Below are 6274 nucleotides of genomic sequence, written 5' to 3' on the forward strand. Positions count from 1 at the left end.
GCAGTTCTCTCCGCCAGCCCCGAGGCTGGAGACAAAGCGCCGGAGCCACGCGCGGCAGCGTGAGCGTCATTAATCAGAGGGAAAACTGGCACGCTGTCCCCTGCCCCTCTCCACCGCCTCCCCGCTCCCCGCCCCCCATGCCCGAGCCCTCCAGCGTACCTCTGAGCCCGGGTGCACCTCCGACTCCTGCGGACACTTGCCCAAGCCCAGCTCACTCCCTTCCTCCGCTGCTCACTCTCCCGGCCAACTCTGCGGAGAATATCCCACAATAATAACACCTCACTCCACCCCAATGAATCCGTAGCCTCTGAGCTCTCAGAGATTCTCGGCTTTGAGCAAGACCAAAAGTCCGGGCGTGCAGCGCCAAGTGCACTCCCTGCGGGCGACTGCCCAGACCGCTGCCCACCCAGCGCCGATTTAGAATCACAGCGGTATGGCAGAAACCCGGGAAGGGTAGGGCGCAGGGCAGGGAACAGAGTTGACAACCGAAGAAATTAAAGCTCTGCATTTCCCGTTTGTTCTGGAGATGTGCTATTTTTATTATCTGTAATTCATTTTTTTTTTCATTGTCTCGGGGCACACACTACAAAAAGAAAAAGAAAAAAAAAAAAAAAGGAATCCTGGAGGAACGGGGATACATTTCCGGAATACCGCCCACCCTTCCTGAGTGAATGTAGAGCCTACTTTTCCAACATTATAGGTCACCAGCCAAGATATATCACTCTGGCTTTCTGCCCCCAGCTGAGAGCAAGGCATTTGATTCTGGGATTCTTTGCTAGGTTGTTATTAATGTGAAGCAAAATTATAGTTGTACACGCCTGCATGGAATTGCAAAAGCACATTTTGACAGTATCCAGCATTTCAGTTTCTAAAACGTAGACGCTGAATAACTATGGATCTGGTGCAATGAACGCCCCATCCCACAATAAATTGAAGAGGAGAAAATCAACTTTCACCAGCTGCAATTAGTTGCCCCATGAATAGACAACAAATAAATAACTTGCATAAACCATGCCATGAAAATTTCCATGTCCTTTTAGTTTCATTTATTGGCATCCATTCCTAATGACAGACATTATAAACAGATTTATTAAGGGATATGCCTTCTACCTTTTATAGGAACGTAATTTCAACAACAGTATCCGTGTTCACATATACTAAGATATTGATCAAAAATATCACACAGATGATATGTGTAGTTCTAGAAAATGCTATAAAAACAGGATAATACTGTACTGATCCTTCATGAACAGATAATTATTTTCCAAATATTAGAAATTTTTTCCCTTAGGGATCAGCTCTTGCTGGAATAAAAATGAATCTGCTGTATAAGGTTACAGCAAATGAGGCAGGAAGAATTTAAGATCCTTATGTTGATCTATTTTCTGAGGATTTCTACTCATCAGTGCCCTCCAAAAGCATTTTGACAGGCATTTCCCACCCCCCTCCTGCCAGCCATATGAATCCAAGGGAAAGTTAATAAAAAGGTATTTCTATTCTCTTTCCTTTCTCTCATCTTAAGTCATGTTCTTAAAAAACCTACTTTTCTTTTGAGGGAAATTGTTGTGCCAAGTTTTTATGTGTCATAAGTTTACACAGTTGAGACTGCATGGGAAGAGGGTCAATGTACTTGATTTTCCTTCTGGCAGAGCTATACCTAAGCATCTCTTGAATGGGTGGATGCATAATCTACTAACAAGAAACCTTAACAGCTTGCTTTTAACAGAGTTTTCCTAGAACAAATTAGATCTCGTTCTGAGAGTTGACCAAAAATAAATAAATAAATAAATAAATAAACAAATAAAGTAAATAAATACGAAAGAAAAGAAAGAAACACTATTTTAGACTGAATATAGAAACTGTACAAATTGAGCAGAGTGAGGGGGGACTCAATCAGTACCATTAGCAATGACTATGTAAAAGAACAAGATGGAATATTTCAAGAACTTCAGTGTGTTAAGCATATGACTCTTGATATCAGCTTGGGTCATGATCTCAGGGTCCTAGGAAGGAGTGCCATGTCAGGCTCCCTGCTCAGTGGGGAGTCTGCTTGAGGATTTTCTCCCTCTCCTTCTGCCTCTGCCCCCTCTCATGCTCATGCATGCACTTGTAAGCTTTCTATCTCTTCAAATAACTAAAATAAATATTTAAAAGAAAGGAAGGAAGGAAAAAAAGAAAGAAGGAAAGGAAGAAAAAGAAAGAAGAAAAGGAAGGAAGTACAGGAAGGAAAAGAAAGAAAGAAAGCCCAAGAAGAAGAATGTTAACTTGCTTCCACTAAAATTTTCTACTGGGGCACCTGGGTGGCTCAGTCAGTTAAGTGCTAAACTCTTGATTTCGGCTCAGGTCATGATCTCAGGATTTTAAGATGGCCCTACTGTGGGTTCTGCAATCATCATGGAGTCTACTTGAGGTTCTTTCTCTCTCTCTCTCTCACATTCTCTGCCTCCCCCAACTTGCACTCACTCTCTTTCTCTAAAAAATACATAAATAAAACTTTTAAAAATTTTTCTACCTGTTCTCATAATATTTTGTCAAAAATTAAGAACTGGAGAAAGTTCAAGTTTATCCAAGGCCAGGCAGATAATCAGCATTTGGCTGTCCAATTTTAAATTTTGTGTCCCAGTGTGGGACTGAAATATACTTCTGGGAATTATGGGGCAGGCAGTTAGCAATAAGGTGATTCTTCTAGATATTCAGACAGCGTATTTTCCTTCACACTTTGAAACAGTCATTCCCTCTAGTCCTCGGCCTGTCACGTATTAACTACTACTAAACTCACAGAAACTGCTGTGTACCTTATTGGGTCTCTGGGTGACAGATTCACAACGCCAGTTGTCAAAGTGTTTATGTACTGAAAGCATCCCAACTTTAAGGATAAGAAGTAGTGGTAGTGGTAGTGGGGACAGAGAAGGTTGTACTATGACTGCCTTCGACTAGATGCTTTTGAATTTATTTTGTATCAGATTGAAATGAAAAAACATACATGTAACCAGTAACCCCAGCTTGGGGAGTTGAGCTCACCTACACACTGGCAAGCATCTAAGATTGTCGACAAGCTCCTTTAAACACATATTCCCCTAAGACACTAAATTAATGCCCTTTAATGAAGCTTCCAAATTGGATTTTCAAAAGAAGGCAAATTGCTAAAATAGCCCAGCTACCTTTATAAGCACCTTTTCAGCTGAAGCGAGAAGTGGAATTTCCATGCTATTGAACTTCCATCATTCCTCAACAATTAGGCTGGGAGGAACGCCCCTTTAGGGCATTCTCCCCACCACAGTAAAGGCCCACAAATCCCCTGGAGAGACTTCTCATTTGCCCTGTTTTCAACAAAACCATCTAGGGTCTATTAAATACCAGCCTTGGGTTTAAAACCGTACAAATACGTGTGGTGCTGAAAAGCAGGGGAATAAGAAGGGGAGGGGGAGATTTGCATTTCCACCAGAAAAGTTTAGTTCCCCATTCTTATTTTGTGCAAAGCCAAAATAACTCTAAAACACATTTCAGAACATCAACAAAGAATGTTACATCACGTATGCATCTGAGCATGAAGAAATGTCACGATCAAAAACAAAGAGGAATTGGGAGACTGGAAACCAAATGTTCTGATGGCACAGATCCCTTGACGGGCAGCCATGTTTCCTCCGTAGTCTGCTGTGCGCTGTGTAAGAAAATTATCTCCATGAACCCTCCGCGTTCTCCCAGGCAGACCATAAATGAACACTGTCCTGCACACGCACACAGTGAGGCTTTGCAGGGAAGGCAAAACAAGAAGTTTTTTTCAAAAATGAATGTGTGTAGTATTTTCAAGTCAATGCATCTAAATCAGGAGGGACAAGAAGAAGAAAAGAGGAAACAAGTCAAGAGATGTTTAGAAAACCTGTCACTAAAAAATCTGAGCACCAAAAGATTAGAAAGGCTGTTGCCTAAATCGCGTTATTTCTTTTCCACATCTCTTGGGATGGAAATGCCGGCATTCGGACACATCCCTTAGTATTTGGGGGTTTTGTTCCCCTGGCCCCCAGAACACCCTGTGTCTTCCTTCTCTTCGCTCTTTGCTCTGAGGGACCCAGGGCTTTGGCGGGGTTGAGGCGTATGCGGCCGGCAGCAGGGCTGAGGATGCAGGAGCCCTTTCCGACTGCAAAGCGGGTGTATGCAGGCAGGATGACTAGCAGGCCCTGGCTACCTGGCCAGCGTTCGCCCTCCCCTCCGGGACCCGCTTCAGCATGCAGTGCTCTCAGCCTCCTATGGAACTGGCACAAAATGGTTTTGATTTTTAAAAACTGAGCCCAGAAATGAAGCAGAAGCAATGGGAGTATATAGGAGGAGAACAGAGGTAAATGTTAGCCTGCTGAAATGCGCGGAATGATTACCGAGAGTATAACCTCACGTTTGCCAAAGCTCCGTGTATCATCCTGCCTCTATTCTCACATTCCTGTTCCTGAGATACAGCATTTTCCTCCATAATGAACATCGTTCTCCTTTTCACTCAAAGGAAGACAAAGGTTACCAAGTTATTCAGAACTTGGAATAATATAGTTGGCTTCTCGACAGTGAGATAATTTTAAAAGGTCCATGAATTAGCCACTAGAATAAAGCAGCTACAACCCATCTCTAATGAAACACAGAATATTTGCATTTTAAAACTGTGCTTCGTAACTTAAAATAGTGTGTGTGTGTGTGTGTGTGTGTTTGTGTATGTGCGTGTAAAAGGCGAAATATATCCACCATGTTCATATTTCAACAGAGTACTAAGTTCTTACTGGAAACCGGATTGGAGGCCAATACCTGGCATCTGAAGAAAACATTATGGAGATTTGTAATTCTGCATGAATGTACAGCTTGTTCTCCAAAGCTACTCTTTGAAGAAAATTTCTCTCTCTCTCTTTTTAAAAATAAATGTACATTTGCAAAATCTATAGAATCTTTAGTATAAAAAAAAAGTTGAGGGTCAAAATTTAAAAGGAAGAAAATAAAAATATCTCAAAATACTACCACCCAAACAGCTTAGCCTATCTCTGTGCATATATATGCACAAATATAAAGCAGTGGTTTACATAAACGTTGCATTGCAAAATGATTTACTTTATAATCTGCTCCCTACTCTTTCTTTACTTTAGAATAAATCATGAGAGTTCTTTCCATGACATTGACTATCCCAATCATATTAATGAGAGCATGGCAGTTTATTAAATACAAAATATGTGTGCATTATACATAAGTGAAAACTACTGGTGGGTGTGGTTTCCAGATTGGAGGATTATCCCTTTTGGGGAAATCTTGAACATTTGGATTGCTCATCAAAAGTACTTATACTTTGCATTTTGGCATAACACTAGATATAAAGATGATATATCAGTTTCAAAATTTCTTTTGATAATTGATCTTTATTAAAGATATTTCCTGGGGCACCTGGGTGGCTCAGTGGGTTAAGCCACTGCCTTCGGCTCAGGTCATGGTCTCAGGGTCCTGGGATCGAGTCCCGCATCGGGCTCTCTGCTCAGCAGGGAGCCTGCTTCCTCCTCTCTCTCTCTCTGCCTGCCTCTCTGCCTACTTGTGATCTCTCTCTGTCAAATAAATAAATAAAATCTTTAAAAAAAAATAAAGATATTTCCTTCCTGGTATAAACTTTATAGATTTAAAAATAAATCTAACATTAAAAACATAAAACAGTTTTCTGTGCATATTTTGAATTAAAATGTATTAAATTAAGGCAAAAATATTTGGTATGGAAAGAAAATAAAATAAAAATTCTGTAAGCTTACTAATTATCTTTTGGCTTCAACTTTTCTCTTAACACAGATACCACTTTTTTTTCCTATAAAAAAGATAAATATTTGAGAAAGTTGTGTGAACCTCTACAGACCAAGAAGCTATAATTTGGTGGACTGCAGATCTGTCTTCTTTTGCTCCAGAAATAAAGCCAATCCTTAGGAACCGTGGGCAAACCTCCAAACCATTATTTTGATCCTCTTTCCTTGCTTATCATTTTAATCACTTGGACTCCACGGAGCCAAAAATCACTAATTTGACTAACATTACCATATATTTATCCTTCCACTCTCAGGAGAGGGACACAGACACAGATATAGAAGAATACATTTAAAAACTGGAAGCCTCAGTGGGAGAGAAAATAATCAGATAGAACTCATCAGCCTAACCATTCAAAGTTACTTTCCTGTTACTCCACATCATTATAATCCATGATTCACCATATCCAGTTCTTTCCTTCCTAAACATGAAGGATACATCACTCCTCAACCCTCTTGCAGTC

The 6274-nt window shown here is 40.7% G+C and overlaps 1 protein-coding gene across 1 annotated transcript in view; it reads right to left on the reverse strand.

Moving 5' to 3' along the window:
* ARPP21 (cAMP regulated phosphoprotein 21) overlaps positions 1-539 on the reverse strand; it is a 153035-nt gene extending 152496 nt beyond the window's left edge. The window contains exon 1 of the mRNA XM_044252737.1: positions 160-539. The gene's annotated coding sequence lies outside the window, so the exon portion shown is untranslated. The remainder of the gene's footprint in view (positions 1-159) is intronic.
* Between the last annotated feature and the right edge of the window lie 5735 nt (positions 540-6274).

Source organism: Neovison vison, chromosome 6, assembly GCF_020171115.1.
Source record: "Neovison vison isolate M4711 chromosome 6, ASM_NN_V1, whole genome shotgun sequence".
In the NCBI taxonomy this organism is placed as follows: Eukaryota; Metazoa; Chordata; class Mammalia; order Carnivora; family Mustelidae; genus Neogale; species Neogale vison.